Here is a 25,076-nt window from a genome sequence, read left to right as displayed (position 1 = left end):
CAAAATTCTTTTTTTTTGCCATTAAAATAAGTTGACCGCTGCTTTAAGCCTATGGCCAAATTTGGAGCAATTTCGGCAGGCTCTCAAAGAATCAGCGAATGTGGTAGGTGGCTGGAAATTGCTACAGAGCACCTCTAGGACATGCAGATAAGAGGGTGAAAAGCACAGGTTGCTGGGCCTTTCGGTTCGGACGCTGCCCCTGTCCTTGAATGCCACTTCTAAGTGGACTGCGGGCCACTTTAAAAACTATATCTTTGTGTTCGCTGGGTTACTATCGAATCTATTACTGACACCTCGTGGTCATGATTCGCAACTGCATGTCATTACGTTTGCTTAACATTCCATGTCTGCAAGCGTGTCACGTGAATCTCGTTTCGTGTTGTTTGTATACTCTTAGTAAATGAAGGGTACAACCAAAAATATGTTTTAAAACAAACAGCATGTATTTACATTCACAACATAGAACTGCATAAACATTCTGCGTGGGCAAATATGATCGCACAGTTGCGTTTTTCCAAATGGTAAAGGATTTACTCCCGGTGAGTCAGGGCAGTACGTGTGCTGCTTAGAGTGACTGTATCCTACTTCCAGCGCATCGACTCAGACAACACGGGTGTAAAAAAAGCCCCAATAAGTGACCCCTGTCACCTAATTACGAGATCATTTTTTAAAACCTAGTTACGTGATCATTTAATTTCTCGTGAATACGGGTTGCTTTGTCACGTGTATACGTGATATTTTTTAACACACATTTATGTCATAATTTTTGTTTACGAGTGTAAGTCGCCCTGGACAAGTGCGTCTGCTAATAAATAAATAAATAAATAAATAAATAAATAATTACGTTTTACTTGTTGTCACGTATGTGCGTGATGTTTTCCTTTCATGTAAATAGGTGTTTTATTATTATTTATTTATTTATGTAAGGGAGCAATGCGCTTCCTTAATAGCTGTAATTACAGAACCGCATCTGAATGAACTGCGTTGAACCAGGCAGCTGTGAAAGGGAGTCATTAAGGGTGCGTTCACGGAGATCATTTTGTGTAGAATCTGACCAGTTGATAGAAGTTCATTGGATCAATTGGTCACATTCTGCACAATATCTGCGCAGAATTATCTCCGTGAATGCACGCTGAGACTTTATTCACTTCAGTGCGCAAGCGCAGCTGTAAAACAAGAGAGCGACGCTGGGAAATGCAGTCTTTCGATTTCACTTCAATGCGCAAGCGCCGCTGTTTAAAGAGAGAGCGATGCTGAGAAATGCAGACTTTCTATATTCACTTCAATGTGCATGTCCCGATGGAACATCAATTAAATGCACGTCCCCTTTTCCCCCGGGTGCACGAGTATTATGAGGCCGGGCTGGAGTTCCACGAGGTCGGGGTGAACACTTGCACAAGAGCTGCGGAGACCCCGTTAGAAGCCGCCCCGGAGGCCAGCGAAAACAGCCGAGAATTAAGCGCCCTCCCCTCCGAGGCTTTGGCTGATTTCCGCAACGTCACGTCGGACGGGGCTCTGGTCATGTTATTATTATTTTTTTTTCACATGACCAGAGTCCCGTTCGTTTGTTCGTGGCGGAAATCGACCGAAGCCTCAGAGGGGAGGGCGCTTAATTCTCGGCTATTTTCGCCGGAATATCTCGGTCGGTATCGGAGCTTTCTGCACGGGGGGGTCTGCGAGCTCGTCCCCCCGGGGAGCTGCACCGTGTAGAAGCACCGTTTCAAGGGCTGTAGTATCAGACGAACAGTCTGTAAGTGACCCCAGTGTTTCTCGAACGATTGCTGCACAAATCTGAGTTTTAGCCCTTCAAATACGTCGACCGCTGCTTTAAGCCTATGGGGAGTTTGGAACACATTTGGCAGGCTCTCAAAACATCGGCGAATGCGGTAGGTGGCTGAAACTTGCTACAGAGCACCTCTAGGACGTGTAGATAATTGGTTGAAAAGCACAGGTCGCTGGGCCTTTCGGTTCCGACGCCGCTCCTGTCCTTGAATGCCACTTCGAAGTGGTCTGCGGGCCCCTTGAAAACGTACCTTTTGAAGTGTTTTTCAGCCATGCAACCAGGCAGAAACACCATTTCAAGGGCTGTAGGATCAGACCAACAGTCTGTGACTGAGCCCAGTGTCTTTAGAGTGATTCCTGCAAAATTCTTTTTTTTTGCCATTAAAATAAGTTGACCGCTGCTTTAAGCCTATGGCCAAATTTGGAGCAATTTCGGCAGGCTCTCAAAGAATCAGCGAATGTGGTAGGTGGCTGGAAATTGCTACAGAGCACCTCTAGGACATGCAGATAAGAGGGTGAAAAGCACAGGTTGCTGGGCCTTTCGGTTCGGACGCTGCCCCTGTCCTTGAATGCCACTTCTAAGTGGACTGCGGGCCACTTTAAAAACTATATCTTTGTGTTCGCTGGGTTACTATCGAATCTATTACTGACACCTCGTGGTCATGATTCGCAACTGCATGTCATTACGTTTGCTTAACATTCCATGTCTGCAAGCGTGTCACGTGAATCTCGTTTCGTGTTGTTTGTATACTCTTAGTAAATGAAGGGTACAACCAAAAATATGTTTTAAAACAAACAGCATGTATTTACATTCACAACATAGAACTGCATAAACATTCTGCGTGGGCAAATATGATCGCACAGTTGCGTTTTTCCAAATGGTAAAGGATTTACTCCCGGTGAGTCAGGGCAGTACGTGTGCTGCTTAGAGTGACTGTATCCTACTTCCAGCGCATCGACTCAGACAACACGGGTGTAAAAAAAGCCCCAATAAGTGACCCCTGTCACCTAATTACGAGATCATTTTTTAAAACCTAGTTACGTGATCATTTAATTTCTCGTGAATACGGGTTGCTTTGTCACGTGTATACGTGATATTTTTTAACACACATTTATGTCATAATTTTTGTTTACGAGTGTAAGTCGCCCTGGACAAGTGCGTCTGCTAATAAATAAATAAATAAATAAATAAATAAATAAATAAATAAATAAATAATTACGTTTTACTTGTTGTCACGTATGTGCGTGATATTTTCCTTTCATGTAAATAGGTGTTTTATTATTATTTATTTATTTATGTAAGGGAGCAATGCGCTTCCTTAATAGCTGTAATTACAGAACCGCATCTGAATGAACTGCGTTGAACCAGGCAGCTGTGAAAGGGAGTCATTAAGGGTGCGTTCACGGAGATCATTTTGTGTAGAATCTGACCAGTTGATAGAAGTTCATTGGATCAATTGGTCACATTCTGCACAATATCTGCGCAGAATTATCTCCGTGAATGCACGCTGAGACTTTATTCACTTCAGTGCGCAAGCGCAGCTGTAAAACAAGAGAGCGACGCTGGGAAATGCAGTCTTTCGATTTCACTTCAATGCGCAAGCGCCGCTGTTTAAAGAGAGAGCGATGCTGAGAAATGCAGACTTTCTATATTCACTTCAATGTGCATGTCCCGATGGAACATCAATTAAATGCACGTCCCCTTTTCCCCCGGGTGCACGAGTATTATGAGGCCGGGCTGGAGTTCCACGAGGTCGGGGTGAACACTTGCACAAGAGCTGCGGAGACCCCGTTAGAAGCCGCCCCGGAGGCCAGCGAAAACAGCCGAGAATTAAGCGCCCTCCCCTCCGAGGCTTTGGCTGATTTCCGCAACGTCACGTCGGACGGGGCTCTGGTCATGTTATTATTATTTTTTTTTCACATGACCAGAGTCCCGTTCGTTTGTTCGTGGCGGAAATCGACCGAAGCCTCAGAGGGGAGGGCGCTTAATTCTCGGCTATTTTCGCCGGAATATCTCGGTCGGTATCGGAGCTTTCTGCACGGGGGGGTCTGCGAGCTCGTCCCCCCGGGGAGCTGCACCGTGTAGAAGCACCGTTTCAAGGGCTGTAGTATCAGACGAACAGTCTGTAAGTGACCCCAGTGTTTCTCGAACGATTGCTGCACAAATCTGAGTTTTAGCCCTTCAAATACGTCGACCGCTGCTTTAAGCCTATGGGGAGTTTGGAACACATTTGGCAGGCTCTCAAAACATCGGCGAATGCGGTAGGTGGCTGAAACTTGCTACAGAGCACCTCTAGGACGTGTAGATAATTGGTTGAAAAGCACAGGTCGCTGGGCCTTTCGGTTCCGACGCCGCTCCTGTCCTTGAATGCCACTTCGAAGTGGTCTGCGGGCCCCTTGAAAACGTACCTTTTGAAGTGTTTTTCAGCCATGCAACCAGGCAGAAACACCATTTCAAGGGCTGTAGGATCAGACCAACAGTCTGTGACTGAGCCCAGTGTCTTTAGAGTGATTCCTGCAAAATTCTTTTTTTTTGCCATTAAAATAAGTTGACCGCTGCTTTAAGCCTATGGCCAAATTTGGAGCAATTTCGGCAGGCTCTCAAAGAATCAGCGAATGTGGTAGGTGGCTGGAAATTGCTACAGAGCACCTCTAGGACATGCAGATAAGAGGGTGAAAAGCACAGGTTGCTGGGCCTTTCGGTTCGGACGCTGCCCCTGTCCTTGAATGCCACTTCTAAGTGGACTGCGGGCCACTTTAAAAACTATATCTTTGTGTTCGCTGGGTTACTATCGAATCTATTACTGACACCTCGTGGTCATGATTCGCAACTGCATGTCATTACGTTTGCTTAACATTCCATGTCTGCAAGCGTGTCACGTGAATCTCGTTTCGTGTTGTTTGTATACTCTTAGTAAATGAAGGGTACAACCAAAAATATGTTTTAAAACAAACAGCATGTATTTACATTCACAACATAGAACTGCATAAACATTCTGCGTGGGCAAATATGATCGCACAGTTGCGTTTTTCCAAATGGTAAAGGATTTACTCCCGGTGAGTCAGGGCAGTACGTGTGCTGCTTAGAGTGACTGTATCCTACTTCCAGCGCATCGACTCAGACAACACGGGTGTAAAAAAAGCCCCAATAAGTGACCCCTGTCACCTAATTACGAGATCATTTTTTAAAACCTAGTTACGTGATCATTTAATTTCTCGTGAATACGGGTTGCTTTGTCACGTGTATACGTGATATTTTTTAACACACATTTATGTCATAATTTTTGTTTACGAGTGTAAGTCGCCCTGGACAAGTGCGTCTGCTAATAAATAAATAAATAAATAAATAAATAAATAAATAAATAAATAAATAATTACGTTTTACTTGTTGTCACGTATGTGCGTGATATTTTCCTTTCATGTAAATAGGTGTTTTATTATTATTTATTTATTTATGTAAGGGAGCAATGCGCTTCCTTAATAGCTGTAATTACAGAACCGCATCTGAATGAACTGCGTTGAACCAGGCAGCTGTGAAAGGGAGTCATTAAGGGTGCGTTCACGGAGATCATTTTGTGTAGAATCTGACCAGTTGATAGAAGTTCATTGGATCAATTGGTCACATTCTGCACAATATCTGCGCAGAATTATCTCCGTGAATGCACGCTGAGACTTTATTCACTTCAGTGCGCAAGCGCAGCTGTAAAACAAGAGAGCGACGCTGGGAAATGCAGTCTTTCGATTTCACTTCAATGCGCAAGCGCCGCTGTTTAAAGAGAGAGCGATGCTGAGAAATGCAGACTTTCTATATTCACTTCAATGTGCATGTCCCGATGGAACATCAATTAAATGCACGTCCCCTTTTCCCCCGGGTGCACGAGTATTATGAGGCCGGGCTGGAGTTCCACGAGGTCGGGGTGAACACTTGCACAAGAGCTGCGGAGACCCCGTTAGAAGCCGCCCCGGAGGCCAGCGAAAACAGCCGAGAATTAAGCGCCCTCCCCTCCGAGGCTTTGGCTGATTTCCGCAACGTCACGTCGGACGGGGCTCTGGTCATGTTATTATTATTTTTTTTTCACATGACCAGAGTCCCGTTCGTTTGTTCGTGGCGGAAATCGACCGAAGCCTCAGAGGGGAGGGCGCTTAATTCTCGGCTATTTTCGCCGGAATATCTCGGTCGGTATCGGAGCTTTCTGCACGGGGGGGTCTGCGAGCTCGTCCCCCCGGGGAGCTGCACCGTGTAGAAGCACCGTTTCAAGGGCTGTAGTATCAGACGAACAGTCTGTAAGTGACCCCAGTGTTTCTCGAACGATTGCTGCACAAATCTGAGTTTTAGCCCTTCAAATACGTCGACCGCTGCTTTAAGCCTATGGGGAGTTTGGAACACATTTGGCAGGCTCTCAAAACATCGGCGAATGCGGTAGGTGGCTGAAACTTGCTACAGAGCACCTCTAGGACGTGTAGATAATTGGTTGAAAAGCACAGGTCGCTGGGCCTTTCGGTTCCGACGCCGCCCCTGTCCTTGAATGCCACTTCGAAGTGGTCTGCGGGCCCCTTGAAAACGTACCTTTTGAAGTGTTTTTCAGCCATGCAACCAGGCAGAAACACCATTTCAAGGGCTGTAGGATCAGACCAACAGTCTGTGACTGAGCCCAGTGTCTTTAGAGTGATTCCTGCAAAATTCTTTTTTTTTGCCATTAAAATAAGTTGACCGCTGCTTTAAGCCTATGGCCAAATTTGGAGCAATTTCGGCAGGCTCTCAAAGAATCAGCGAATGTGGTAGGTGGCTGGAAATTGCTACAGAGCACCTCTAGGACATGCAGATAAGAGGGTGAAAAGCACAGGTTGCTGGGCCTTTCGGTTCGGACGCTGCCCCTGTCCTTGAATGCCACTTCTAAGTGGACTGCGGGCCACTTTAAAAACTATATCTTTGTGTTCGCTGGGTTACTATCGAATCTATTACTGACACCTCGTGGTCATGATTCGCAACTGCATGTCATTACGTTTGCTTAACATTCCATGTCTGCAAGCGTGTCACGTGAATCTCGTTTCGTGTTGTTTGTATACTCTTAGTAAATGAAGGGTACAACCAAAAATATGTTTTAAAACAAACAGCATGTATTTACATTCACAACATAGAACTGCATAAACATTCTGCGTGGGCAAATATGATCGCACAGTTGCGTTTTTCCAAATGGTAAAGGATTTACTCCCGGTGAGTCAGGGCAGTACGTGTGCTGCTTAGAGTGACTGTATCCTACTTCCAGCGCATCGACTCAGACAACACGGGTGTAAAAAAAGCCCCAATAAGTGACCCCTGTCACCTAATTACGAGATCATTTTTTAAAACCTAGTTACGTGATCATTTAATTTCTCGTGAATACGGGTTGCTTTGTCACGTGTATACGTGATATTTTTTAACACACATTTATGTCATAATTTTTGTTTACGAGTGTAAGTCGCCCTGGACAAGTGCGTCTGCTAATAAATAAATAAATAAATAAATAAATAAATAAATAAATAATTACGTTTTACTTGTTGTCACGTATGTGCGTGATATTTTCCTTTCATGTAAATAGGTGTTTTATTATTATTTATTTATTTATGTAAGGGAGCAATGCGCTTCCTTAATAGCTGTAATTACAGAACCGCATCTGAATGAACTGCGTTGAACCAGGCAGCTGTGAAAGGGAGTCATTAAGGGTGCGTTCACGGAGATCATTTTGTGTAGAATCTGACCAGTTGATAGAAGTTCATTGGATCAATTGGTCACATTCTGCACAATATCTGCGCAGAATTATCTCCGTGAATGCACGCTGAGACTTTATTCACTTCAGTGCGCAAGCGCAGCTGTAAAACAAGAGAGCGACGCTGGGAAATGCAGTCTTTCGATTTCACTTCAATGCGCAAGCGCCGCTGTTTAAAGAGAGAGCGATGCTGAGAAATGCAGACTTTCTATATTCACTTCAATGTGCATGTCCCGATGGAACATCAATTAAATGCACGTCCCCTTTTCCCCCGGGTGCACGAGTATTATGAGGCCGGGCTGGAGTTCCACGAGGTCGGGGTGAACACTTGCACAAGAGCTGCGGAGACCCCGTTAGAAGCCGCCCCGGAGGCCAGCGAAAACAGCCGAGAATTAAGCGCCCTCCCCTCCGAGGCTTTGGCTGATTTCCGCAACGTCACGTCGGACGGGGCTCTGGTCATGTTATTATTATTTTTTTTTCACATGACCAGAGTCCCGTTCGTTTGTTCGTGGCGGAAATCGACCGAAGCCTCAGAGGGGAGGGCGCTTAATTCTCGGCTATTTTCGCCGGAATATCTCGGTCGGTATCGGAGCTTTCTGCACGGGGGGGTCTGCGAGCTCGTCCCCCCGGGGAGCTGCACCGTGTAGAAGCACCGTTTCAAGGGCTGTAGTATCAGACGAACAGTCTGTAAGTGACCCCAGTGTTTCTCGAACGATTGCTGCACAAATCTGAGTTTTAGCCCTTCAAATACGTCGACCGCTGCTTTAAGCCTATGGGGAGTTTGGAACACATTTGGCAGGCTCTCAAAACATCGGCGAATGCGGTAGGTGGCTGAAACTTGCTACAGAGCACCTCTAGGACGTGTAGATAATTGGTTGAAAAGCACAGGTCGCTGGGCCTTTCGGTTCCGACGCCGCTCCTGTCCTTGAATGCCACTTCGAAGTGGTCTGCGGGCCCCTTGAAAACGTACCTTTTGAAGTGTTTTTCAGCCATGCAACCAGGCAGAAACACCATTTCAAGGGCTGTAGGATCAGACCAACAGTCTGTGACTGAGCCCAGTGTCTTTAGAGTGATTCCTGCAAAATTCTTTTTTTTTGCCATTAAAATAAGTTGACCGCTGCTTTAAGCCTATGGCCAAATTTGGAGCAATTTCGGCAGGCTCTCAAAGAATCAGCGAATGTGGTAGGTGGCTGGAAATTGCTACAGAGCACCTCTAGGACATGCAGATAAGAGGGTGAAAAGCACAGGTTGCTGGGCCTTTCGGTTCGGACGCTGCCCCTGTCCTTGAATGCCACTTCTAAGTGGACTGCGGGCCACTTTAAAAACTATATCTTTGTGTTCGCTGGGTTACTATCGAATCTATTACTGACACCTCGTGGTCATGATTCGCAACTGCATGTCATTACGTTTGCTTAACATTCCATGTCTGCAAGCGTGTCACGTGAATCTCGTTTCGTGTTGTTTGTATACTCTTAGTAAATGAAGGGTACAACCAAAAATATGTTTTAAAACAAACAGCATGTATTTACATTCACAACATAGAACTGCATAAACATTCTGCGTGGGCAAATATGATCGCACAGTTGCGTTTTTCCAAATGGTAAAGGATTTACTCCCGGTGAGTCAGGGCAGTACGTGTGCTGCTTAGAGTGACTGTATCCTACTTCCAGCGCATCGACTCAGACAACACGGGTGTAAAAAAAGCCCCAATAAGTGACCCCTGTCACCTAATTACGAGATCATTTTTTAAAACCTAGTTACGTGATCATTTAATTTCTCGTGAATACGGGTTGCTTTGTCACGTGTATACGTGATATTTTTTAACACACATTTACGTCATAATTTTTGTTTACGAGTGTAAGTCGCCCTGGACAAGTGCGTCTGCTAATAAATAAATAAATAAATAAATAAATAAATAAATAAATAAATAATTACGTTTTACTTGTTGTCACGTATGTGCGTGATATTTTCCTTTCATGTAAATAGGTGTTTTATTATTATTTATTTATTTATGTAAGGGAGCAATGCGCTTCCTTAATAGCTGTAATTACAGAACCGCATCTGAATGAACTGCGTTGAACCAGGCAGCTGTGAAAGGGAGTCATTAAGGGTGCGTTCACGGAGATCATTTTGTGTAGAATCTGACCAGTTGATAGAAGTTCATTGGATCAATTGGTCACATTCTGCACAATATCTGCGCAGAATTATCTCCGTGAATGCACGCTGAGACTTTATTCACTTCAGTGCGCAAGCGCAGCTGTAAAACAAGAGAGCGACGCTGGGAAATGCAGTCTTTCGATTTCACTTCAATGCGCAAGCGCCGCTGTTTAAAGAGAGAGCGATGCTGAGAAATGCAGACTTTCTATATTCACTTCAATGTGCATGTCCCGATGGAACATCAATTAAATGCACGTCCCCTTTTCCCCCGGGTGCACGAGTATTATGAGGCCGGGCTGGAGTTCCACGAGGTCGGGGTGAACACTTGCACAAGAGCTGCGGAGACCCCGTTAGAAGCCGCCCCGGAGGCCAGCGAAAACAGCCGAGAATTAAGCGCCCTCCCCTCCGAGGCTTTGGCTGATTTCCGCAACGTCACGTCGGACGGGGCTCTGGTCATGTTATTATTATTTTTTTTTCACATGACCAGAGTCCCGTTCGTTTGTTCGTGGCGGAAATCGACCGAAGCCTCAGAGGGGAGGGCGCTTAATTCTCGGCTATTTTCGCCGGAATATCTCGGTCGGTATCGGAGCTTTCTGCACGGGGGGGTCTGCGAGCTCGTCCCCCCGGGGAGCTGCACCGTGTAGAAGCACCGTTTCAAGGGCTGTAGTATCAGACGAACAGTCTGTAAGTGACCCCAGTGTTTCTCGAACGATTGCTGCACAAATCTGAGTTTTAGCCCTTCAAATACGTCGACCGCTGCTTTAAGCCTATGGGGAGTTTGGAACACATTTGGCAGGCTCTCAAAACATCGGCGAATGCGGTAGGTGGCTGAAACTTGCTACAGAGCACCTCTAGGACGTGTAGATAATTGGTTGAAAAGCACAGGTCGCTGGGCCTTTCGGTTCCGACGCCGCTCCTGTCCTTGAATGCCACTTCGAAGTGGTCTGCGGGCCCCTTGAAAACGTACCTTTTGAAGTGTTTTTCAGCCATGCAACCAGGCAGAAACACCATTTCAAGGGCTGTAGGATCAGACCAACAGTCTGTGACTGAGCCCAGTGTCTTTAGAGTGATTCCTGCAAAATTCTTTTTTTTTGCCATTAAAATAAGTTGACCGCTGCTTTAAGCCTATGGCCAAATTTGGAGCAATTTCGGCAGGCTCTCAAAGAATCAGCGAATGTGGTAGGTGGCTGGAAATTGCTACAGAGCACCTCTAGGACATGCAGATAAGAGGGTGAAAAGCACAGGTTGCTGGGCCTTTCGGTTCGGACGCTGCCCCTGTCCTTGAATGCCACTTCTAAGTGGACTGCGGGCCACTTTAAAAACTATATCTTTGTGTTCGCTGGGTTACTATCGAATCTATTACTGACACCTCGTGGTCATGATTCGCAACTGCATGTCATTACGTTTGCTTAACATTCCATGTCTGCAAGCGTGTCACGTGAATCTCGTTTCGTGTTGTTTGTATACTCTTAGTAAATGAAGGGTACAACCAAAAATATGTTTTAAAACAAACAGCATGTATTTACATTCACAACATAGAACTGCATAAACATTCTGCGTGGGCAAATATGATCGCACAGTTGCGTTTTTCCAAATGGTAAAGGATTTACTCCCGGTGAGTCAGGGCAGTACGTGTGCTGCTTAGAGTGACTGTATCCTACTTCCAGCGCATCGACTCAGACAACACGGGTGTAAAAAAAGCCCCAATAAGTGACCCCTGTCACCTAATTACGAGATCATTTTTTAAAACCTAGTTACGTGATCATTTAATTTCTCGTGAATACGGGTTGCTTTGTCACGTGTATACGTGATATTTTTTAACACACATTTATGTCATAATTTTTGTTTACGAGTGTAAGTCGCCCTGGACAAGTGCGTCTGCTAATAAATAAATAAATAAATAAATAAATAAATAAATAAATAAATAAATAATTACGTTTTACTTGTTGTCACGTATGTGCGTGATATTTTCCTTTCATGTAAATAGGTGTTTTATTATTATTTATTTATTTATGTAAGGGAGCAATGCGCTTCCTTAATAGCTGTAATTACAGAACCGCATCTGAATGAACTGCGTTGAACCAGGCAGCTGTGAAAGGGAGTCATTAAGGGTGCGTTCACGGAGATCATTTTGTGTAGAATCTGACCAGTTGATAGAAGTTCATTGGATCAATTGGTCACATTCTGCACAATATCTGCGCAGAATTATCTCCGTGAATGCACGCTGAGACTTTATTCACTTCAGTGCGCAAGCGCAGCTGTAAAACAAGAGAGCGACGCTGGGAAATGCAGTCTTTCGATTTCACTTCAATGCGCAAGCGCCGCTGTTTAAAGAGAGAGCGATGCTGAGAAATGCAGACTTTCTATATTCACTTCAATGTGCATGTCCCGATGGAACATCAATTAAATGCACGTCCCCTTTTCCCCCGGGTGCACGAGTATTATGAGGCCGGGCTGGAGTTCCACGAGGTCGGGGTGAACACTTGCACAAGAGCTGCGGAGACCCCGTTAGAAGCCGCCCCGGAGGCCAGCGAAAACAGCCGAGAATTAAGCGCCCTCCCCTCCGAGGCTTTGGCTGATTTCCGCAACGTCACGTCGGACGGGGCTCTGGTCATGTTATTATTATTTTTTTTTCACATGACCAGAGTCCCGTTCGTTTGTTCGTGGCGGAAATCGACCGAAGCCTCAGAGGGGAGGGCGCTTAATTCTCGGCTATTTTCGCCGGAATATCTCGGTCGGTATCGGAGCTTTCTGCACGGGGGGGTCTGCGAGCTCGTCCCCCCGGGGAGCTGCACCGTGTAGAAGCACCGTTTCAAGGGCTGTAGTATCAGACGAACAGTCTGTAAGTGACCCCAGTGTTTCTCGAACGATTGCTGCACAAATCTGAGTTTTAGCCCTTCAAATACGTCGACCGCTGCTTTAAGCCTATGGGGAGTTTGGAACACATTTGGCAGGCTCTCAAAACATCGGCGAATGCGGTAGGTGGCTGAAACTTGCTACAGAGCACCTCTAGGACGTGTAGATAATTGGTTGAAAAGCACAGGTCGCTGGGCCTTTCGGTTCCGACGCCGCTCCTGTCCTTGAATGCCACTTCGAAGTGGTCTGCGGGCCCCTTGAAAACGTACCTTTTGAAGTGTTTTTCAGCCATGCAACCAGGCAGAAACACCATTTCAAGGGCTGTAGGATCAGACCAACAGTCTGTGACTGAGCCCAGTGTCTTTAGAGTGATTCCTGCAAAATTCTTTTTTTTTGCCATTAAAATAAGTTGACCGCTGCTTTAAGCCTATGGCCAAATTTGGAGCAATTTCGGCAGGCTCTCAAAGAATCAGCGAATGTGGTAGGTGGCTGGAAATTGCTACAGAGCACCTCTAGGACATGCAGATAAGAGGGTGAAAAGCACAGGTTGCTGGGCCTTTCGGTTCGGACGCTGCCCCTGTCCTTGAATGCCACTTCTAAGTGGACTGCGGGCCACTTTAAAAACTATATCTTTGTGTTCGCTGGGTTACTATCGAATCTATTACTGACACCTCGTGGTCATGATTCGCAACTGCATGTCATTACGTTTGCTTAACATTCCATGTCTGCAAGCGTGTCACGTGAATCTCGTTTCGTGTTGTTTGTATACTCTTAGTAAATGAAGGGTACAACCAAAAATATGTTTTAAAACAAACAGCATGTATTTACATTCACAACATAGAACTGCATAAACATTCTGCGTGGGCAAATATGATCGCACAGTTGCGTTTTTCCAAATGGTAAAGGATTTACTCCCGGTGAGTCAGGGCAGTACGTGTGCTGCTTAGAGTGACTGTATCCTACTTCCAGCGCATCGACTCAGACAACACGGGTGTAAAAAAAGCCCCAATAAGTGACCCCTGTCACCTAATTACGAGATCATTTTTTAAAACCTAGTTACGTGATCATTTAATTTCTCGTGAATACGGGTTGCTTTGTCACGTGTATACGTGATATTTTTTAACACACATTTACGTCATAATTTTTGTTTACGAGTGTAAGTCGCCCTGGACAAGTGCGTCTGCTAATAAATAAATAAATAAATAAATAAATAAATAAATAAATAAATAATTACGTTTTACTTGTTGTCACGTATGTGCGTGATATTTTCCTTTCATGTAAATAGGTGTTTTATTATTATTTATTTATTTATGTAAGGGAGCAATGCGCTTCCTTAATAGCTGTAATTACAGAACCGCATCTGAATGAACTGCGTTGAACCAGGCAGCTGTGAAAGGGAGTCATTAAGGGTGCGTTCACGGAGATCATTTTGTGTAGAATCTGACCAGTTGATAGAAGTTCATTGGATCAATTGGTCACATTCTGCACAATATCTGCGCAGAATTATCTCCGTGAATGCACGCTGAGACTTTATTCACTTCAGTGCGCAAGCGCAGCTGTAAAACAAGAGAGCGACGCTGGGAAATGCAGTCTTTCGATTTCACTTCAATGCGCAAGCGCCGCTGTTTAAAGAGAGAGCGATGCTGAGAAATGCAGACTTTCTATATTCACTTCAATGTGCATGTCCCGATGGAACATCAATTAAATGCACGTCCCCTTTTCCCCCGGGTGCACGAGTATTATGAGGCCGGGCTGGAGTTCCACGAGGTCGGGGTGAACACTTGCACAAGAGCTGCGGAGACCCCGTTAGAAGCCGCCCCGGAGGCCAGCGAAAACAGCCGAGAATTAAGCGCCCTCCCCTCCGAGGCTTTGGCTGATTTCCGCAACGTCACGTCGGACGGGGCTCTGGTCATGTTATTATTATTTTTTTTTCACATGACCAGAGTCCCGTTCGTTTGTTCGTGGCGGAAATCGACCGAAGCCTCAGAGGGGAGGGCGCTTAATTCTCGGCTATTTTCGCCGGAATATCTCGGTCGGTATCGGAGCTTTCTGCACGGGGGGGTCTGCGAGCTCGTCCCCCCGGGGAGCTGCACCGTGTAGAAGCACCGTTTCAAGGGCTGTAGTATCAGACGAACAGTCTGTAAGTGACCCCAGTGTTTCTCGAACGATTGCTGCACAAATCTGAGTTTTAGCCCTTCAAATACGTCGACCGCTGCTTTAAGCCTATGGGCAATTTGGAACAATTTAGGCAGGCTCTCAAAGAATCAGCGAATGTGGTAGGAGGCTGAAAATTGAATCCTCTCATGTAATTGGGTTAGTTGTGTGTTTGTGTTTATTGAAGAGGCCGCTGCTGTAGGAGAGCAGGATCGGGAGATTGGTGGGTAGGATAGTAGGGAGTACATTTACAAGAGGGACCCTAATTAACTGGGAAAAAATTCATCATTTTGTGTCATTGGCAATGTTACCTGAAAGCAGTGTCAATGTTATTTTATAACATTAGTTACGTAAGATCTCGTAACTTTACGAAAACATTCCAAAAAATGTTCTTTAAAAATTACTTAATGTTATGCTGACTTTCAAATAACATACTCCTAACGTTCCGGAAACATCATTGTGTTAGCTGGGTTACTATCCAATCTATTACTGACACCTTGTGGTCATGATTCGCAACTGCACGTCATTAAAGTTGCTTAACATTCAATTTCTGCAAATGTGTCACATGATACTTATGGAGGGTGATCCGTGCCAAAATTAAGATGCACTTCCGCAATGGTATTCTGCTTGCTGATCATGATCATGATTATGCAACATGGTATTCTGCTTGCTGATTGTGATTATGCAACATGGTATTCTGCTTTCTGATTGTGATTATGCAACATGGTATTCTGCTTGCTGATTGTGATTATGCAACATGGTATTCTGCTTGCTGATTGTGATTATGCAACATGGTATTCTGCTTGCTGATTGTGATTATGCAACATGGTATTCTGCTTTCTGATTGTGATTATGCAACATGGTATTCTGCTTGCTGATTGTGATTATGCAACATGGTATTCTGCTTGCGGATCATTAACATGAAGACCGTATTCGTTTACCAGGGTTGCCATGGAAACTGTGGACCCACAATCCTCCTGGTGCATCGCTCACGTTACAGGTGGCGGATAGACCTGAATTAAGGCAAGTTCGAGTTTATTCCGAGTTTTCTTTTTATATTTGTTTGTTATTGTATAAAAATTAATACTCAATCACATGTGCTCATAACATAGACGATGCATGATACAATTTAGCTATAGATAACCAACTTATAATGATTTGAGAGAGTATAGTGACCACATTTGTCACTGTTTTTTGTTTTTTTTTGTTTTGTAGTATATAGTGTATGTAACTGTAAAACGGTGGTGGGTGGGTGGGCAATGGTACCTGTATTTAAAAGTAAGTATTGGAAAATCGTGATGGGTTTTTGAATATTATTACAGTAGGTACAGTATTCTGGTCGGATTAAGAGACAGACGTGTATCAAGGCAAGTTATTTATTTTATTTAAATTTTTTTTGGCAGGGGAAGTGGGTAAAAATGAGTATTTCATGAATTAATTTCCCGTCGTCTACTGCAGCTACCTGTCTGAGATGTTGCATCAGTATTATACAGTTGTACCGCTTCACTTAAGATGTACCTATCATTTGTATTAATTACTTGCTAGATGTATAGGTATTTAGAGTTAAGTTTTCTTTTTAAAATTATTTTAAAGCTGATCAATACTTGGAGTAGCACAAGGGTGTAAGCAGGACGGTTCTCCTAGTTCTTGTGAGGTCAAACAAGTGCTGCAGTTGTGTGTGTAAAATACTTGCAGCATTCATTTTATATATATATATATGTACATTTATCAGTGCGGCAGTGTAGAGTGGTGGTTAGGATTCCGGGGTTCGATTGTATGTAAATAGCTTTGGATTAAAGCATCTGCTAAATTAATTAATTTTATTTTAGTTTATGTGAATATATGATTTCAGTTCCGTTCCTTTTGTAGTGGTGAGAGTGCCAATGTTGAGGCTGCTCGACTTCTTCAAGAAGCTGCAAGGATTTTGAAGAGAGAGTCAGAAAGCACAGCCACTGCTGGCTCAGGATCACAGACTGGTACTGGGACGTGTTCACCCAGTTCTTTTAGAGGTTTGTTTAACAACATGCAAACCTCACTAGCTGAAGTACAACAGGGAACCCCTACAGTCGATTCAGGCAGGATTCCCTGCCCTAGAAATGACCACATTCAAAGAAATCTTGTGCAGCTGTTTCAGCCATGTGATCGGGCAAGGGGGCAAAAGATGTTCCAGAAAACTGGAAAGTGTAAACGGAAAACTACACACAGTGAAACCTGGACACGTGATTTCTTTTGCTTACAGAGACCAATGTTCAAACTGTGCCCAATGGAGAAGACCGCATTGGTTTACAGAATTCAGCCCTTGGTAGGAAAAAAATAACATTTGCAGACAAAAATGGAGGATTTTCTGAACTATGTGAAACTCTGTTTTCACATTTTCCACAATTGAAAGGTGCAGGAGGCTTTCAGATGTTGAGGTCCGTTAATAAAACCAAACAATTGGCACCAATTCCAATGCCAGCCGGTGAGTACAGTGAGAAATTTCTGAGAACTGAGAGTGGCCTGAACCAGGCAATGGCCTACATTCGACCACTTCAGAAAAACCTGGAGAGCATTGCGAAGCGTGAGGCTGAAGAGGTAAGAACAGTTGTCAAAATCTGATCTCCTCTATATTCCTTCTTCTTCGCCTCCCTCTACAGACCTTTCTATCTGAATTTCCCTTGATTCTATCACCCTTTCCCCTTCCTCCTCTGCCCAAACCTTGGTGTCACCTTTGATTCCTCCCTTTCCAACTCTCAACATATTTCTTCACTGGCACGCTCTTACTGTCTCTTTTTGAGCAATATCTATTGCATTAAACCTGCTGGACTATGGCCCTCGACGATCAGGACTGGAGATCACTGGGTTAAGGTGTAAATGCACATGTAACGCATACTATAAAAATGAAGCATGTTAAAAATAAATGTGTGTGTTTGTTGTAGTGTCAAGAGGTGGTCATGGAGAAGTGCAAAAGGTGTGGAAAAGATATCCCTCTGCAATGCCTTTCAGAACACATTGAAAACTGTGGAAGGTCATCTGTTTTTCTGGTGTATTTGTCATATAAATTGCTCATTTACTTTTACAACATAGTGGTTGACTTGTATCTGTGGTAAATATGTTTTGACATTCAAAGCATGTATGTCTTTGTTAACTGTTTTCAGACAGCCTGATGACACTGATTTGGAAGATGATGTCGTTATGGAGATATCTGAAGAGACTCAACTATCTATGTCATCACATGACAACACATCCCATGTTCAAAATTATTACAACAAGTGCCATGCTTCTTCTAGTGGACTGTACAGGTATGTAATGTTTTCAATGTGGAGTACTCGTAAGTAATTGTCATTTTTATATAATCAAAATATTTTTTTATTTTTTTAACATTAATATTGAGTACGATGTTTGTTTCCGTGCCAGTAATTTCTGTTGTGCACAATGTCTCACATTGATGTAATTTAAAAGACTTTTACTATCAAAGGACTATTACTGCAGAAGGAAAGTAAGAATGGAGCTTCCAATGCTATCAGTGTTATAGTGGGCTGAATTTCTTATTTATTCTTTTGTTTCTTAGAGACTATGTGGACCTTGTCAGTGAAGACAATGTATTTAGTGATTCTGAAGAAGAGCAGCTGAATAGAGTTCTAGAGGAATCGCTAAAGGAAAGCTCGCATGCAGCTTTTAAGTAAGTGTTACAAGCCTTATTGATTGTTTTTTCCCCCAATTAAAATAAGTCTTGAGGAACAGATGTATTCATACAACTAAATTAATATTTGCTTGGTGACTGTATATTTTAAATGTATGTTTAGAATTAATTCATTTAAATAACTTTTTGTCATAGAATTCTTTGTCATGATATTTATGAACACCACCATTTTCTGTGACTGTAACATTGTAACACAATGTCCACCACCCATAGGAAAGTAAACACTTTGTGTTGTGCCAGATTATGGGATGGCAGAGGTCAGAGTTCTTTGTGTTCTTTGTGTCAGAGGTCGTTGTGTTGTGCCAGATTATGGGATGTCTTTTTATCGTTGTTTTTAAACAACAAAAAGACACATTGCACTTTCATATTCATGATTCAGTCAGTTGTTGCCATTCATTTCCACACAGCTTAGCTTCCGAGATGTACTTAGCTGATGAAAACCGTTTTGATAGGCTTTTATGTTTAATCTGTATGTATCTGGGAATATAATACACTGGAAATGAAATGCACTAATTGAGTTTTGATTGATAGTTAAGTTCAATGTATATTTTTGTTGTTTGTGTCTGTATGGAATTTGTATGCCCCAAAATATTTGTGTTTTAAGCTGTTGGCTGGTCAAGGAGCACCCCTGTGCCCTTTTTAAAATAAAAAACTGTAATGTTTTAAAGTGGATTATTTGAAGCATTGCTTAAACTTGAAAAAAAGGTTTTAATGAAATCATGTGTACTCTCATTCTTGTCTAGCTTCTCATTATTTGTCCTCTTCCTTTGCATTCCTTGTTTAGTGGATGTTTGTATGTATTTAAAACAAGTATATTGATATTTTTTTATGCAAATAAATAGTCCTAAATCCAGAAACATAAATTAACAGGTTATATTTAGAAAATAAATAAATATTGGATGTCAGGACTGAAGAGGATTTATTGTGGATGCTGACTCTTGGATTTATATTTTGCTTCAATGTGCATGCATGTTCTCTTTATTTCAATTTTAAGATTTCAAAGTCAGACAATTAAAAAGGAACTGGACAAGGCGGTTCGACTGGTATGTTCTTCAGCGAACAAGAACACAGTTTGAAAGGTTTGCTTTTTACAAAAAATCTAATATTACAAAGAACAGTACCCACCTAATGTTGATGCTCCATAGTTACAAAAAAGTTATAAAGTCGACTCATTCCATTCCTAAACTCAGCCAGCCAAAGCAGTCTCAGCCTTTTAAATTCACAGCCTAATTGTTATATTAATTATATATTAAATATATATTAAATGTGTTCTGAGAAGTTTAATAAAAGTGTTCTATGTTATTATGTAGCGTGCAGATGTGTACTGAATTGAAAACCAAACTGAATCTACTTTGTCCCTATATTGTGCTGAAGAAATATCACTTATTATATGTTGTGACTAGCACCAAGCTGTATATTTATACTAATACATAGAGAATCACATTCCCCCTACCCACATCTGGGCTACTTAATTAAATAATTAATGTATTGAAGAAAGCCAGTGGCTTGTTTTATATATTTAAAAAAAATCTACATTATTATTGAAGAGAATATTTTATATGCTCTGAAAACAAGCATTGCATTGGGGTATGTACATCTTTTTTTCAAGTGTCTACTGTATTACTAATTCAGAACATTCATTATTCAAATATTTTGCACAGGTTGCAAGAAGGACTCCGTTCTCTCGGTGTAATGGATTCTATGAAGGCCCACCCTGAAACCTTCAAACCTATTTTCTGTCAATCGACAGAGAAGCTGACTGCTGATGTGCTTGAAGAGCTATTCAAAGAGCAGCGATCTGACTGTGGGAGTAACAAGTTTGAGAGAGAAAATGAAGCAGTATGTCATTGGAGGGATTATCTCTTGGATGTAGAGAGTACGTTTTATTTTAAATGCAATTTCAATAAGATGTTGTGTATCCACATTGAATTAGCATCTCAATATAGTAGTATACATTTAAGAAGTTTATATACAATTTAAAACAGTCATGTGAGAGGGTTCTTGATGGAAAATGTAGCTCTCAGCAGGTACATGTCAAGAAACAATTGTATAATGAATAAAATGCTTGCGTATTATTATTATTATTATTATTATTATTATTGATTGCCTGACATTTAGATAAATTAATTATTTGTTATCAGACCAAGGTTTAAACAGGTTACATATTCAGTACTTTGTTTAAAATACAAAACTAATATGAATGAAGTTATATACCGTTAGTTACAGTACTTCTATGTAAACGTTTATACATAGTTAATTGGACTTGCTCATAAAACATATATTATAATAACTTTATATAAGGATTTAAAAAATACAAATCATCACTTAAATCTGTAGAGTGTGCATACATATTTCAAAATAATCAGTGATACAATTTAAAAGTCTTTAACTTAATCATATTTTAATTATATTAATAACATTATTCTGCCATTGGCATACAGTGCTTTCTGCCCTTCAAAATGGAGACCCAACAGCAGTGACGTCCCGTGAAAAACCTCAATGGCAGTTACAAAGATGATTGATGTATTTTTCTGTTTGGTTTTTTTTAGTGGGGATTTGTGGAGTTACCCTGGAGGACATCCTTGTCTTTGCCACAGGAAGTGACAGTGTACCAGCATTGGGCTTCAACCCTGCTCCAACTGTTGAATTTTTGCATGATGGTTCACGGTTTCCACTTGCAAACACATGTTCCAGCATATTAAGGGTACCATGCAGGCATTCATACGAGTCCTTCAGGGATGATATGGACTTTGGAATTAAAAATTCCCCAGGCTTTGGAAGGGCATAACCAAATTCCTTTGCTTACCATACCTGTAGTCAAAGGGCACAAGTATGTTCGATCCTAAGAACAATGTTATGCATGCCAAAGTGCTGCTAGAATTTTTATGTTTGTCATTTTTGTTATCTATAATTCTTTGTACACTTAAATTTAGCAAGTGAGTCACCTTTGGTTGAGAATTCTTACCTGTAGTTATTATTATTGCAGATATTTAGCAGACACCTTTATTAAGCACTACAATTCAATTTACTAAAATATTAAAATGTAATAGTTCAATCTGTCAATATTAACATCAGTGCTGAAATGTTACAAGCCTTTAAATAAAAGTATAGGCTGGATCTTTTCCCTCCTAAGGATTTTTGGTAATAGAGAATTCTTAACAGTTGTTAAGTTGTTCCAAGAAAGAACATTTTACTTTTCCTCCTTATTAATAAACACTATTTGCATTTCTGTGATGTAAAGTCTGTTTGCAGCTTATTTTTAAACTGAGAATTAAAACACAAATCCATCAGCTATATTCACATTATATTTAACACTACTTAAATCAAAATGGCAAAATACTGTGATACTCCAAGTTGACTAGAAATTGGCCTTTACAAACTGGGTTTAAAATAAAAAGGGTAAAAATAATTATTTTTATTATAAAAACTATTCACATTAACACTTGCAGAGGTGATGAGAAGAGAACCCTTGCTAAAACCTGAGTGCACTGTACAATACATGTTTGAAAGCCTTTTCAGGATGAAAAGGAGCGGTTGTGGTATGTAAAGGTCTTAAAACCTACATTTAGGCATTTCTGTTGTTTGCTACACTTAATGCTTCTAAATAAAGATCAAGTCCGAAACAGCTGCTCGTCCTCAAAGGGTCAATGTTGACTGGAAGGAGAGGAACCAGTGTGTCCTGCAATGAAACTGGGGGCTCTGATTCACGGCAGGCTCCAGGTCCTTCCATAGTTATCAAAATCCATCTAGTAAAATGGAGACAATCAATTTAACATGTTAATTAGATATATAAGGTAACCTTTATTTGTATCGCTGAAGAAAAGGAAGTACCATATCAGAGTTCCAAGTCTCACAGGAAGTGGGATTTCCGCTGCTGTAGTTTGACAGTAGCCCTTGAATCCATAGCTGCTGTGGGGATTTCATGTGCTCCGAGGATAGAGGACGTCAGTCCCACATATCAAGGTGCATGTTCAGTCTTGGAATCATCACGTAGTGAAGTTCATCATCTGGGTCAAGTGCCTGTATTGCCTGCAAGTACTGCAAGGCAGCATAATAATTGCTGGTAACTGTGTAGCAGACATCACGCCACAGCCTCTCAATGCGCTGGTTGTGCACACTTCGACCTGTGATATGGCTTCCTCTGTCTACAAAAAATTAGAAATAGACAAACAGTTTAAAATGCTAGTGTTTTAACGATGGCAAAACCAACTTACTTTAAACAAAATATTTACACAGGATTCTAAATTCTGCCTTAGTATGAAATTATTTTGTCATTTATTTTAATTATAAAATACTTAATATTTACTTATTAAATACAAGACACTAAACAGTATGTAAATTCAATAAATTTAACTGAATAAATGCACTTTATTTTTCCATTACAGTTCTGTAATAATTTACCCAACACACGACGAGGATGCTCCAGCATAAATCGAGCCACTTCAATGTTTTCAAGGCCTTTGTCACTTCGGACTTGTGATGGTAAGCCAAACTGATATACAGCTCCAACAAAACTTTCAAAAACTGTACAAGCTCTGTTGATGTTGCTGGCTTTCAGGTACACTATTTTTCTACTGTAGCCATCAATGCCGCCATGAATGACTATCCTCCATCTGTAGGCAAAATAAGATACAATGTTAACCAGAACAAAATATTTGCTTCTTTGTACTGTAGTTCCTACTTTGCCTGTGTTTCTAAAATGTGCTATTATACACTTATCGTGCTTTTAATAACTGTAAATGCTTCCAAAGCGTTTACAGTTCTTATGAAATCGGTACAATTGGATGAAGGGGAGTGGAAGAATATGCGGAAGCAGTTATTGGTGAACTGGAATTTAGCCAGGACACCAGGGTTGACAACCCTACTCCTTTTGAAATGTGCCCCATGGGATCTTTAATGGCCACAGAGAGTCAGGGCCTCAGTTTAAAGCCTCATCCAAAAGACTAATTGGAAGATATTATTATCATTTAACACAAAATATCACAATACATTTTACTAATAGTAACACAATATCTTGTTCTGCAGTGAATGCAATGTTGAACTTCATTGAAATACAAGGTGATGCAGTGATGTACTACATACTATTAGTAATATACATTGCCTTATGCTTGTAAATACATTTTTAATGTATTGATACTTTGTGTTCAAATTTAAAGTATGTTTTGTATTTGTGTACTTACTGAATTAACTCATGATTCCCATCTATGTGCCAGAGTGACAAAGGAGAAGGAACACTGTAGGCTCTTCGTTGGGTAACGCTCAAGTCTTCACAAAAGTGTCCCAATTGGATCAACAATCCTCATAGTTTCTCTCATTCTGCATTGCTGTACCCTATTAAAAATACATCAATAAATATACAGTATAGTGTTGGTGGAGGCCTCATACCGCAGAGGGTCACACTGTGCTATTCTACTGAAATATTTCCATACTTGGAAAGTATGTTTTTGACAGTACAGGCCCAATGTTGCATTGAACACATTAAGTGTAATTTATTATTATTATTATTATTATTATTATTATTATTGCAGACATTTAGCAGACGACTTTTTCCAAGGTTTATCAAGCATCAAAATACAATCTACTATAAAAAATTACAATGTAACAACTTCACTGTAATAAATTAGCCACAGACAACAGTAGACATTAAAAAATAGAGAGTAAATACATACAGAAAATAAAGCATAAAAAATATGAAAGCAGATTACAAAAGTGTGTGGGGGGAAAAAATCCTTTATGTCTATGTACACATACCTAATCTGATTAGTTAAAAAAAAGTCAGTGTGTGTGCGTCTGTGTGTGTGTGTGTGTAAGCGCATGGAGAGGTCACATGAGGTTTATTTGAAATGCATCCAAAACTGATACTGAACTTGAAACCCAGAGTGTTTATAAGAATTCAAAAGCTCACTTCAGAGGAATGATGGCCCGGCTTCACTGTCAGTTCCACGAAGTTGCCTAGAAAAGAAAAGGGTTGGGTTAAAATGACAGTTTGGAGAAAGCACATGCACAAGTAAAAAGGTACGTTCACTTAGATTTGAATGAACATGAGCGTGATTCACCTGTCGCTCCTTTCCTCCTGTGTGAGGCGTGAATCTCAGTGTCTCTGCGATGAGGTCTTCCACGCCGCTGGCCTTCACGCGTCTGTCCGGCCCATAAACTGCTTCTACAAAACAAAAGAGCTGGAGACAGAGATTAATAACCCTGAAAATAAGAGTCTAAACGGCCGAAAACATCATCCCAAAAGCTTTGTTCAAGATCATTCAAATTAAACTCTACAATGCTCATTTGCAGCAGCTTTTTCATTTATGTTAACAATTGAATGAAAAAGACTTCCCTCGATATGAAGTTACATATTTTCATGAACTAAATTAGACAATCTACCTGGATGAGCCTTAAATTACAATATTGGAATACAAGAAATATGAAAATGGCAAATCTAAATATATATGAATATACAGAGAAAACAGAATTAGTGGAAATGATTCTGCAGAGGCCAAGACCCTGAAAAGGCTTTTTTCCTTTCCTGCCTTTAAGCTGTATTGAGCCCAGAGGGAATGTGACCTCAACGTCCCAGACCTGCCAACCTTGACATTTCATTTTGAGTAGCACTCTTTCACGAGGACATCTCGGCTTCCCCTCAGAATTGCTTTAGGGTATCAAACAGCTAAATGCTACACTCTGGAGAGTTCTGAGGATGAAAT

The 25,076-nt window shown here is 41.6% G+C and overlaps 2 long non-coding RNA genes across 7 annotated transcripts; one reads left to right on the top strand and one right to left on the bottom strand.

The window, feature by feature from the left end:
• The first annotated feature begins 16,568 nt into the window (after positions 1-16,568).
• LOC131729668 (uncharacterized) lies at positions 16,569-21,612 on the top strand. Of its 6 annotated transcripts, none has more exons than XR_009323621.1 (7): positions 16,569-16,705; positions 16,936-17,270; positions 17,615-17,977; positions 18,247-18,357; positions 19,373-19,457; positions 20,040-20,254; positions 20,928-21,612. It is a non-coding gene; the product is annotated as an uncharacterized LOC131729668 (long non-coding RNA). The 6 variants fall into 6 exon arrangements; XR_009323620.1 differs by having other exon boundaries at positions 16,569-17,270; positions 17,615-17,703; positions 17,834-17,977; XR_009323622.1 differs by having other exon boundaries at positions 16,569-17,270; positions 17,615-17,721; positions 17,834-17,977.
• A 130-nt stretch (positions 21,613-21,742) lies between these two features.
• On the bottom strand, positions 21,743-24,502 carry LOC131729670 (uncharacterized). The gene is made up of 6 exons (XR_009323625.1): positions 24,435-24,502; positions 24,284-24,330; positions 23,559-23,709; positions 22,780-22,991; positions 22,210-22,523; positions 21,743-22,124 (listed from the first exon to the last, which is right to left on the bottom strand). It is a non-coding gene; the product is annotated as an uncharacterized LOC131729670 (long non-coding RNA).
• Between the last annotated feature and the right edge of the window lie 574 nt (positions 24,503-25,076).

Source organism: Acipenser ruthenus, unplaced genomic scaffold (genome assembly GCF_902713425.1).
Source record: "Acipenser ruthenus unplaced genomic scaffold, fAciRut3.2 maternal haplotype, whole genome shotgun sequence".
NCBI lineage: Eukaryota > Metazoa > Chordata > Actinopteri > Acipenseriformes > Acipenseridae > Acipenser > Acipenser ruthenus.
This window is presented reverse-complemented; position numbering and strand designations above follow the sequence as displayed.